Here is a 12,328-nt window from a genome sequence, read left to right as displayed (position 1 = left end):
CGCAGGTTTGAAGGAGTGAGCAAGTTTTCGAAGTTTCGTGTCATCACTAAAGTCTAGTGAAATCGTAAAATAGGTAAGAGTTGAGGATTACCATTTTTGTGATTGAGAGCATCTTAATTATGATTTGATTATGTTGTGTTAATAAAATCTGAATGTGGGTGTCGCAACAATTTTGCAAGAATTCCTGATTCTCCGAATAATGATGCCTTCAGAGACGACGCAAGTATGGATGAGGTCTCCTTTGATGAAGAACGGGAGGAGGAAGCACCTGGAACAAAAAACATTCCAAATACTGAGGATTCTTTCTTCTTGATTCATCATATTCGTCGTGAAAAACGTCTCCAGTCCCCAGCATTTCGTCTTCTGATAAATCCCAGGGGTGTTACTCAGAAGAAATTGGTGACTCCTCTAGAAATTATTCGTTTCTGTCTTCAGCTGAGACAATTTTTTGCCTCGATCATAGAATTTAAGCTTTCTCGTCGACCCTTAAAAAAGTTCTCTGGATGGTCAAGACATATACTGAATTTTCCTCACATTCGAGGTATGCTGGACCGTGTACAGGTGACAAGAGCTATTCAGGCATATGGAGACCTGTTTATTTATCATGATGCGCGAGGTATAGTGGCTCTGATAGCTCGCTCGTACATTCCAACTCACATTTTCGTATGTAGATGGGGAGAGTTCACCATCACCTTAGAGGATGTTGTTCAACGCTGTAAAGTCCCCAGTCGTTTCATTGGTGAGCTGTCAAAACTTCCTTCCCCGTGATTTCTTCTAATCCGTGAAAACAGGATCATGAAACAAATGTTTGTTACTTCATTACAGAATTTTTCTCCGTCAAGTATTGACGATCTTCGATATACTGTTGCTGGGAAAGCATCTCACGAATCCAGTGATGAAGAAATCGATGTAAGTATTTCTTCACATAATTGATCATGATATTTCTTGAGTAAGAGTAATAATAATCATGGATGTATCCAGGAGGACATTGTTGCGGAGAATCAACACGGTCATACCGTCCATCCGCCATCAAGTGGTAGTGAGCAAGAGAGTTCCCAGGTATCAGGATCGGAAGAAAGTAATAATACTTCTGACGTTGATGTCAACCACACTAATCTTCCGAGCACTTTAGAAAATCCTCAAGTAAGCATTCACTCTTATTTCTCTTCATAGAAGTATAATATTGATGATTTGTTGATGAATAGAGGAGAATCCCAATGAATAAATGAAAATTTTTGCCGAAATACGTCATCAGAAAATTCAGAACTCAGATTTTAGCAAAAACGTCATAAAATCTTCATCCGATGTCGGATTTTCATGATCCACCCATGAATCATTATTGCCAGGAAATTTAAAAGCTTTTCTAAAGAAGATTTTTGGATTTTGAGCACTTTTAGAGGCCGAAATTGACGAAACTGTGGACTTCCTGGATATCTTCAGAAATTTCTCAGCTGGCATGTGGTTGGATGTTTCAGCCACATCTTTTTGCTAGTTTATCCAAATGATATGAAATTTTGATATATTGTATAGGACATCCATACGAAGATAATTGTATATAACTCAACCTTATATTTGTCACCATTTGCTCCCAGTTCATCGTCATATACAAGGCAGTGAAAAACTCTTCGGATGAGCTCCGCCGTAAAACGTGTTTTCATGACTTCCACTTTATTTGATCATGTTGTGAATGCATAATAATGAACCTTGATGATGTTTGATTACTTACACCTTAGTTTTACGATTGCTTTTAGTTTCCTTGCTTGGATTGCTCTAATCCCATGTATTCTTCATAATAGGTGCCAATTATTGAAGTTGGGAATGATAGAGCCAATGACGACGATTCGAGCAATACGGTGAATCTAAATGATGATGCTACCATCTCTGCACCTCAAAAGTCATGAGGGTGTTGCTACTGAAGTTTTCGAGGAGGAGACGATTCCAATTGCCACTACTTCAGAGGTAGAAGAAACCGTGCCAGTCGCGGAAGAAACCGTGATCGACCAAATTGATTCCGCTGCTTCAATGGAAATAGAAGAGGCTACTCTAGTCGTAGAAGAGATCTCTCTAGAGATGGTAGAAACCATTCCAGCAACGGTAGGAGTTGTTGAAAATCGCATAGTGTTATACAAGTATCCTACTGCAAGGGTCATTCTTGTTCCTCCATTTGGTGAGTTATTCCCACACCATGAATTTGTCGGTGGATTCAGCGTTCCCAGTTCATATGATGCCATGTATACAGAAATATGAGAGAGGTATGGTCACATTTTCGTCGCCACAGATCCAGAAAAGATTTATTTCTCCATTAATCAGGTAGGAGCTCTTTTGCGAGTTATAGATGACATACGAACCAGGGACAGAAATACCATAACTCCGGGTGTACTCTTTGATTGAGAGCACAATTTGGATCATGCTGAGAATCTGGGCTTCAATGTGGATGGATTCGTGAAATAATGAGAGCTATCAAATCAATAATCAATGAGAATGTACCTATGACAAGCGACGATGTGACGAAGCAGGAGATGGAGGTTGCTAGATTGACGAAAGAGATGGAGTCAGCCAAGGAAGCTTTGCAAGTATTGAAAGTTGCAGAGGAGAAGAAATCATACTTTGATGGCTTCCTTTAGTTCATTTTCCATGATCTCTTGAACTTTGAACTTCTGAGAGATGTGAGGTTTTATTTTGGTTTTGGATAGGTGAATGATTGGGGGTTTTCTTTTGGACTTGATAAGGATTTTTTTTTTTTTTAAGTAAAAGAACTTTGATAAATCGTTGAATTCAAATACTGAATGCAAGTATTGCAAACGTTTTAAAGGGATTGAAAATACGATGAAAGAAAATCCTAAATGCCAAATCCAGATGTTTTGGACGTTCATGTCTTGAACTCCAATACTTCAAATGTCCATGTCTTAGGCTTCAAAAGCTTTGAGCCATTTCTCACGAATAACTGGTACAATGGCTTTATCATCCATGTCGATCAACTTGTAGTACCCACCGACCACGGATTTGGTGATCATGAAAGTCCCGTCCCAGTTAGGCTTCCTCCTTGAACGCTCTTTGAGTTTAACTGCTTTGAGAACTAAATCTCCTTCATGAAATTTGTTGGGTTGGGTTGCTCGTGTCTTGAATATCTTCTGCTGGTTAGGGATTCCTGGTACGTTAAGATCCCAGGTCTGAGAAGCTCTCTGCGGCACGTGTGGACACTCATGCAAGGAAGAGTACCCATAATATTGGTTATCAAACTCGGTTATTATTCTATCAATGATCGTGTTTGTGAGATGATAGATACGTAGAGGCTCTGCATATAACCACTTGGTGTAATATTGTTGAGGTGAAGCCAGCCATTCATAACGTTTGGTGACAGCCAAGTTATGATCATAATCGAGTCCCCGGACCAGGGTAGCATGTTTGAAAGTTGATAATACAGGCACATGAGGAGGAATAAGACTTTCCTGAGTGCGGAACCTCTTGAAGAAATCGTGTGCGCTCTCCTCAAGTTTTTGTATGAGCTTCATCAAGGCTTCGACTTTCTCCAGATGTTCGAACGATGGATCGTCCTCCTCTTCTTCTGAATCAGAGCTTTCCTCAACAGAGAAATGTGCAATTGAAGGTGTCGGAGTTACCTTTCCATCATGAATCCATGTTCGTTCAAGAATCATGTCATACCCTGGATCTTCTCTGATTATGTGAAATTTGGTTTCCGTCCAAGTTGAATCAGCTTTTATCTTGAGAACAATGTAACTGTATGCATCCCTGGAGATCCCTTCATGATCTCTGACTGAAACCGGAGCATGAGTGGATTCTTGTTGAGTGATACCTGCAGATCTGAGAGTTTTCAAAGGGATGATGTTGACAGCGGTGCCAACATCGACCAACGCTCGCTTGAATTCATTTCCCTTGAGATGCACAGTGGTGAGAAGTCTCCAGCCGTACATCTCTTTGTCAGTGACTAGAGATTCAGAGAGCATTTCTGGAATGGATAGTTGTTTCCCAGACACTACATAGTTTAGAGCTTTGAATATGTCTTCCCTTTGAGCCTTCGATAGATATAGCAATTCGCAGGCATGTTCGATCAATGATTGAACAGCTTCTTTGACTGCTTGTTCAGAGAGTGTAAAGGTTCTGATTGGTAGAGGATTCTTGTGTACCCCTTCAGTCCCCAGTTCTCCTAAATCGTCATTTTCCTTGAATATGTGCTTCAAGATTCTGCAATCACTCGTCAGATGGCTGACATACCTATGAAAGTGGCAGTAGCGCGGATTCTCCATTTGCTCCTCTGTTGGCTCTTTCTTGACAGAAAGTAGTTTGATCCCACCATCTTGGACCCAGAATTCCAATATCTCGATCACCTCTTTGATATGGGAAGGAAAGTCCGTTTCTTCCTGGTCGTCCTGTTGCTGACGCCGAGATGGTGCTTGCATAACCTGATTGTCCTTCTTTGGTGCCTTTGTAGGATGAGATGTTGGAGAAACGTTTTTATGTTGTGGTACTTCAGCTTTTCTCTTGCTCCTTTCAGCAACGTTCATAGAGGGTTGAACGTTATATTGTTTGTTAATAAGGCGTCTGGTACTGCGAGTGTCTCGGAGCCCCTCGATTTTCACAGCTTTTGTTCTTTCCAGTAGGGCTGGAGCAGTAGTTGCTGATCTCTTGGCCGCCTCATGAAGTTCAGAGAAAGTTTGGAATCGGAGATTTTCCAGTAGAGCTCTGTAGATCGGGATCATCCCGTTGATTCACAAGTCCACCATTTGATGTTCAGTGACGTTTGGTTCATGACAATCCAAAGCCTGGATTCTGAACCTTTTGACATATTCATTCGAATGCTCAGTGCTCTTCTGGGCCATTCTTCACAAGTCAGATAAATTGATCTTCTCAGAGACGAAGAGTATTTTCTGTAGAAGGCATTAACCATTTCCCCCCAGCCGGCGATGCTTCGAGGTGCAATATTTTTGTACCAGTTGTACGCTCGTCCTGTCAGGGATTTTGAGAATTCCTTCAGATAAACAATATGGTTGTGCTCGTGCTCACCTAGTGCCTCCAAGAACCGAGACACATGTTCTCGAGTGTTCCCAGTACCATTGTATAGTGTGAATGTTGGAGATGTGTAGCCTTTTGGGAGAGGGATCCTCTATATAGAAACATGATATGGAGGCTGGTGGCGATGAACCGATAGTGTCTTGCCTTCTCCATGGTTCTCCGAGAGACGTTCGAGATCTTCATGAGTGATGAAACCAGATGGTGGTGGATCGTCTGCATCCTTGCGGACATCATCATTATCTACCAAGTGAATGGGTGAAACTTCGGGATCAGCAGAAGGAGATGCTTTTGGAGCTTTTCCTTTGTCCTGGGCTTTATTTGACATCTTGTCTGTAAGAGTTTTGAGATGAGTGCATAGATCTTTCTGAGTGTCAGCCATATCCATTTGATTCTTGGCGAGAGTTTCTTGAATCTTCATGAGATCGACTATGGTAGGTGGGTTTGCGTTGATTTCCTCAGGAGACCTGCCAAAGAGAGGATTGCTTCAAATGTTGGTTTGAGGAGGAGTGTTATCAACACCACTGGTGTTGGAGACGGGAGTGGTTAGTAGAGCACCACTATTGTTGCTAATGCTAGCATTGTTTCCGTTAGGATTAGTGACTGAACCTGTCCTAACATCAACCATTTTGTGAGAATTGAGATTGCAACCGAGATATTAATCTCCCACTATGGTCGCCAATCTGTGGATGGGGAAAAACGGTTCGCTGGTTTTTCGGGGATTTGAGGAGACGAGCGTGTTATCGAGACTCCTCAACCGAGCAAACTTTTCAACCTCACACAGATGCACTACAAAGGGAGTGCTTAGATTCGAGAGATCAATCTGTAGGACTCCGTCCTAAACCAAGTCAATGGACGTTCCAACATCAATTCGGTTACAAAGAAGGAGATGGGTTGATCTGTAGGAGGGAAGCTGAGAATTGTGTGGGATCAATGATGATCAAGGATTGTGGATATGTTGAAGGTTTCTAAAAATTGATGAACTGCTGAAGTTGAGTTCTGTAAATAATTTTTAATCGAGTTGTTGACGAATGATGATCCTGATATGTTGTCCTCGATTTAGACTTATTTATATTGAAAGAATGATGAACACCCTGATCCCTTTAAGTGTGACGGTTTCTTGAGTGAAAGAGTGGGAAAGTGGAAGATCATGGTGAAACCAGTTCCAGGTCGTGCGGAGACTTGGTTAACCATGCACCCACTACTTTGCTAACTCCTTCACCCGTCGCACGACTTACTCACATTCTCATCGTGGATGAATCCACGTGCCGTAGGCCGCCATACCAAAACCCTAATTGATATCCCCATGTGACGTGATTGGAGTCTCACGAATCGTGGAGCCTGCATGACAGACGTGTATTTTATTAGTCAGTTGTTGACTGTTTAGATAGTGAATCTAAGTTTTCGTTAAATCGAGCATGAGTGATCGAATGCTCAATGGACATGTTAGACATTGCTCCAATATTGTAAATTTGAGCAACTGATCAAGTACTGCTCGACGAATTACTGAATATTGATAGTTGGATCAATATTCGAGCAATTGAGAAAGTATTGCTAAATTCGACGAATTACTGAATATTGATAGTTGGGCAATTGAGCAAGTATTGCTCAATTCGATGAATTACTGATAAATTATTGAATATTGATAGTGGATCAATATTTGAGCAACTGAGCAAGTATTGCTCAATTCGACGAATTATTTATTTATTGGTGACGTGACCCAATAAAATATTAATTAAAATATTGGTAGATTACCGAATATTATATAATTAATCCGCGTGTTGTTTGCTGGATCAACATAAATTTATTTAGTGTTTGAACTTGCTCAGAATGATAATTTGTTGAGCGTTTGTTCGAAACCCTAATTTTTGATCAATTGCTCATTAATTGACGAATTACTGAAAATAGGTCATGAGCGAAGGAGGGACCGACCACATGGGATTATGGACGTCCATGTGATGCCCAATTTCTCGAGTGAGCGTGCATTAGGGTCCTGAGTTGACCGGTTGGTGAAGGAATGATGATTAAATGCTGGTTTTATCATTTATGGAAATAATGCTCGATTGAGCATTAGGTGATAAAACCTAATTATGGAAAAGTGAGGGACCGACCAAGATGGCATGAGACCGACCCTTGGTGGTCGTGGGACAGCTGGTGGGCGTTCGAGCAACTCCAAGTTGGTTGGAAAGAATTGTGACCCAATATGAGCAATTGCGCAAATTAGGTCAAAATTGTGAAAATGTGTGGGATCGGCTTGTTGCAAGCCTTAGAGACGCCCTTGGTCGGTCAAGGGAGCATGCTCGTGTCACCATAATGCCCACGTCTCCGTACTGATAGTTTTGGCATTTTTTGATGTGCGTTTGAGCAATATCTTGGATTTTCAGAAGAGTTCGATTTTTGACTGGAATTCTCGATTTTGCTCGAATTAGCAAGTATTCCCGTTTGATCAATATTTCGTGAATATTAAAATAATAATATTTTAATATATTTTTCGTGAGTAGCCTAGTCGGGCATGTGACCATGTTGACTTTTGGCTTTTTTATGGTTTGAGCAATATTTGAGAAAATATGGAGAAACCATGAGTTTTGCTGAAACAGGGAAGTTTCACAAGATGAGAGAAATAAGAATTTATGAAAGATTAGGTATTACAAGGTGTGGGACCGGCCATGGCTATGGTATGGTCGTTCGGCTAAGTTGCCCGATCCCGCAACACCTTTCCCTCTTTTTTATTATTATTTTTCATGAAACCACGAAAATATGGAGAAACCATGAGTTTTGCTCAAACAAGGAAAGTTGTTAGAATGGAGGAGTCTTCATGAGTTCATGAAAATAGCAAAAATAAGGAAAAATAATGGGAGAGGCATGGGATTGTCCACGGCTAGGGCATGGCCGGCCGGCCGGTGGGCCCGGCCCATGGGCGCATCTTCATTATTTTAATGTTATTATTTTCTCTCTCCTATTTTGTGTAGGATTCCTCATTCGTCCATTTTTTGGATGCTCGTTCGCGTATTTGGGTGCTCGTTCGTGCATCATGGTTGAGTACACTTGCACCATTTTATGGGACTCACTCAGGAATAGTCCAGAAGCCCGATTGTTGAGCATTTATTACTAATTTATGAAATTCAGTGGAGAATGATTCATGAAATTGAGCAATAAAAGTGAGTAGTCATTTATTATCAGTCCATAGAATCAGCTGTGGATTTGACCATGGATTCAGAATAATAAAATGATAATTTTATTACCATCTCATGGAATCGTAGATTTGACCATGAAATCGAAGTAATAAGATAGGTGGTGATATTACCATTTCATGAGATCAGACGTGGATTCGGCTATGAAATCGGAGTAATATCTATTACCATTTCATGAGATCAGCCGTGGATTCGATAATGAAATCGGAGTAATACATTTATCTATTACCATTCCATAGAACTAGTCGTGAGTTTGACCATGGAATAGGAGCAATAATATAAGATAGATTATCTTCTAGGAATTCAGTGGTGAATATGACGTGGAATTTAATATCTTGCATATAGTCAGTGAACCAGCGAGTGTTGCCAATGTCCCGAAGACGTTTTTCCCTCTCAACATTTCATGTATGGAGGAACGCCCGAGTATATACACGGACACTCTACATAGTCAGGGAATATTGAGTGTCACCGGCCTCCTGAAGGCATTATTTCTCTCAATCTTACGGAGAACCGCCCAATCGTTCTTCTATGTAGAGGCGAATTCTTCTATGTAGTCAGGGAACAGTGAGTGTCACGATATCCTGAAGGCGTTAAGCTCTCAATATTATGGAGAACCGCCCAATTTCGTTATTCTACATAGAGGCTATGATGAAATGTCCGGTGTCGAACGCTCCGGAGAGGCCTTTCGAGAGACATATGCATCATACTTCGTAAAACACGAATCGTTACATGGATTCCTGAAGCCGTGTCAGAAACATGCAATATCATGATTTTACGGTTTTGACCTTTGTTGAAAATCCACCATCAACATATAGTTCCGATTAGATTAATTATGGGTTCTCTTGTGATTAATCTAATTGAGTATTTTTGGATTCAAATTCATATTCGTATGTGATTTGTTATGTCCAAAGAAATCCTTATTTTCTTTTGAAATTAAGGTCGCTCTTGTTGTTCTTTCGGGAATGACATATTATATGGGAGAGTTCTTTATTGAACTTGTGCTTAATTGCCAAATCTTTGTGGGGAGTGCGGCTGTGGAATATTATAGGAGTTATCTTGTATCTTTATAAGCTCCTTGATGAAAGCATTTAGCTTCGGCTTTATGATTGCATCTAAACAAGTTGATATGTGCTTTCTTTTGGTCATGAAATGTCTCTTTTGGAAATTTCCTTAGGATCCCGTTTTCGTACCTTTCCCATTTTATTGACTAAAAGGGGGAGAATTAATATGTAGTTCACACTACAAATACATATGTTTTTCGGATCATTATGTAAGGTGGAGTGGTTTCCATGAGAGATAGAGTATTTACTAAGGGGGAGTGATACATATCACCATAGTATTATTTTTGAAGTTTTGATACAATTGAACTTTGACGCTGTGTAATAATACTATGACATTGTATAACAATGATTGAGAATACTTGTTTTCTCATTGTTATAGCTACGCATTTTCAACAACGATGATGCTGAACTTACAACCTTTGGGATCATTGGAGTACTTGGAAGTGACGAAGATTTCGAGTAACGTTGAAGATTAGGCATGTGGAATAGGAGCTACAAAAGTTTATTCATTTATTTTTGTATTCCATATGTATTGATAGTTTTGTCACTAAAATTGACAAAAGGGAAGATTGTTAGAGCATTCTCGGTCGAACTCGCATGTGTTTCTATCTCAAGCATGTTTGTCAATGTTAGTGATCAAAACTATAAGTTTTGATTTCTAGTCTACTATAGCTAAGTCTCGGACTAGTATAGAAAGTGTAGTTGAGCTCAAGAACTCCATGGCGATCATCATACAAGGCGAAGAACTACTCAAGGAGATGGTGAAAATTCATCGACTAAAAGGTATGGGGAGACTTGAACTTATCTATCACTCAAAAGTCTATCTACTCTATCTCCTATCTTGAGACAAAAGTCGTTTTTCTATATAGACTTTGATTATACACATTTTCTATTTCGAGCCGAGTTTATCTCGCTTATCTATTTCTCAAAATATGTGTTGGTAAGCTTTCGCTTTGGCCAAGTTCATCTTTACCTAGTGATGAAAGTCATGTTATGTTTCAATCACTTTGAAAATGGCTTTGACGAAAAATGGTTTGTGAATAACAACTATATAACGTTCTCTAAGAATGTTTCAATGATTGAAATGAGAGTTTAGAATATATAACCAATGTTGGATATAAGCATTATGTGGAAACACATATATGTATAAGTCCTTATTCCTTGGATCAGGAAAACCGAAACAAGAGCTGTGAACTCAGTCCGCGAACTCAATCCGCGAACCCAGTCGATGAACTGCCGGAGGTTCTCATCTCGAGAATATCTGATGGAGTTTGTGAACTCTTTCCGGGAACTTAAGTCCGCGAACTAAGTCTGTTATATCTAAAGACAATTATTTGTGAACTTATATTTATATTAACTAAGGAATGCAATTTGCAAACTGAGGCTATTAAGTTCATGAATCGATTCGAGTGAATCAAATCGTTTTTTCTTCGGTTGTGTCTTGTATAGTTATATAAGATTTTTACAATTGAAGAACTCTCTAACTAGTTCATTTGAGTCAGTTGAACTAGTTATGGTGAAGAAGAATATGGTTGATATGAAAGTGCTCATATGCCTAACCATTTGGTTAAAAACTGTTGAACCAACAAATGTACATGTTTGGGTACGGTTACACAAACCTAAAATCGTGCATTCCATTTGTGTGTAACAAGCTAAGTTTTAGATCCAACGGTTGAAAGATATTAGCTTGAATCTAATCAGGTTTTCATCTAACGGTGAATATTGAATGCTTTGTTACTAAGCTAACATTGATTGCAAATCCTGATTTGAAATACTATATAAGGGAGAACTCTAGCAACAAGGAAACCTAATCCCCACACTTCTTGTGTGATACTAGTTGTAAGCTAGAGTCGATTCTCCTTTAACCTTAGGTTTCTTCTCGAGACTCTGTAGGTTAATGACTTGAAGACTTCGTTGGGATTGTGAAGCCAGACCGATACTACTTTCTTGTAGTTGTGTGATATGATCTTGCTGATTCTATTGTGTTGAATACAATCGTAATGATTGGCTTGATATTGTTATCTACGATAGGCAAGATATAAAAGTAGTCACAAACATCTTCGTCTCATCGTTTGTGATTCCACAATATCTTCTTTCGCCGCGTCGATTAAGATTATTGTGAGGTGATTGATAATATTAGGATGTTCTTCGGGAATATAAGTCTGGGTTATCAATTGGTTCCTGTTCACCTTGATTTATCAAAAGACGGAACAAAACTTGTAGGTATTTTTGTGGGAGACAGATTTATCTATTATCGTAGACTTTTCTGTGTGATACAGATTTGTTTATTAAAGTCTTCGACTTCGGGTCGTAGCAACTCTTAGTTGTGGGTGAGATCAGCTAAGGGAATCAAGTGCGCATTATCCTGCTGGGATCAGAGATGTAAGGAGCACAATTGTACCTTGGATCAGTGTGAGATTGATTGGGGTTCAACTACAGTCCATACCGAAGTTAGTTTGTAGTAGGCTAGTGTCTGTAGCAGCTTAATACAATGTGTGTTCAATCTGGACTAGGTCCCGGGGTTTTTCTGCAGTTGCGGTTTCCTCGTTAACAAAATTCTGGTGTCTGTATTATTTCTTTTCCGCATTATATTTTGTTATATAATTGAAATATCACAGGTTGTGTGTTAAGATCAATCAATTAGAATATCCAACCTTTGGTTGTTGATTTACATTGATTGACACTTGAACATTGGTCTTTGGTACCGTTCAAGTTATTTCACATAATAATCAGGCTCATGGATTTCTATCTGTTCGATTTGCTGTTTGCATTGTGAAATAGAGACATTACAACTCTTTGATATACTTTATTAAGATTGAGTCTAGTTGATTCTCTTGAAAGTATATTGGAGTTGGTCCATACAGATTGCTAATCGAAATATTGGGTGTGGTTGTTGTACCCCCACTTTTTCAATTGGTATCAGAGCAGGCAAACACGTTAAAGACCTTACAAGTCTGTGTTTGTAGAGATCTGACTTTATGGACAGAGGTGCTATCTCTATTAGTGTATCACCAGTCTTCGATGGCTCTAATTACTTATGGTGGAAAA

Source organism: Papaver somniferum, chromosome 3, assembly GCF_003573695.1.
Source record: "Papaver somniferum cultivar HN1 chromosome 3, ASM357369v1, whole genome shotgun sequence".
In the NCBI taxonomy this organism is placed as follows: Eukaryota; Viridiplantae; Streptophyta; class Magnoliopsida; order Ranunculales; family Papaveraceae; genus Papaver; species Papaver somniferum.
This window is presented reverse-complemented; position numbering follows the sequence as displayed.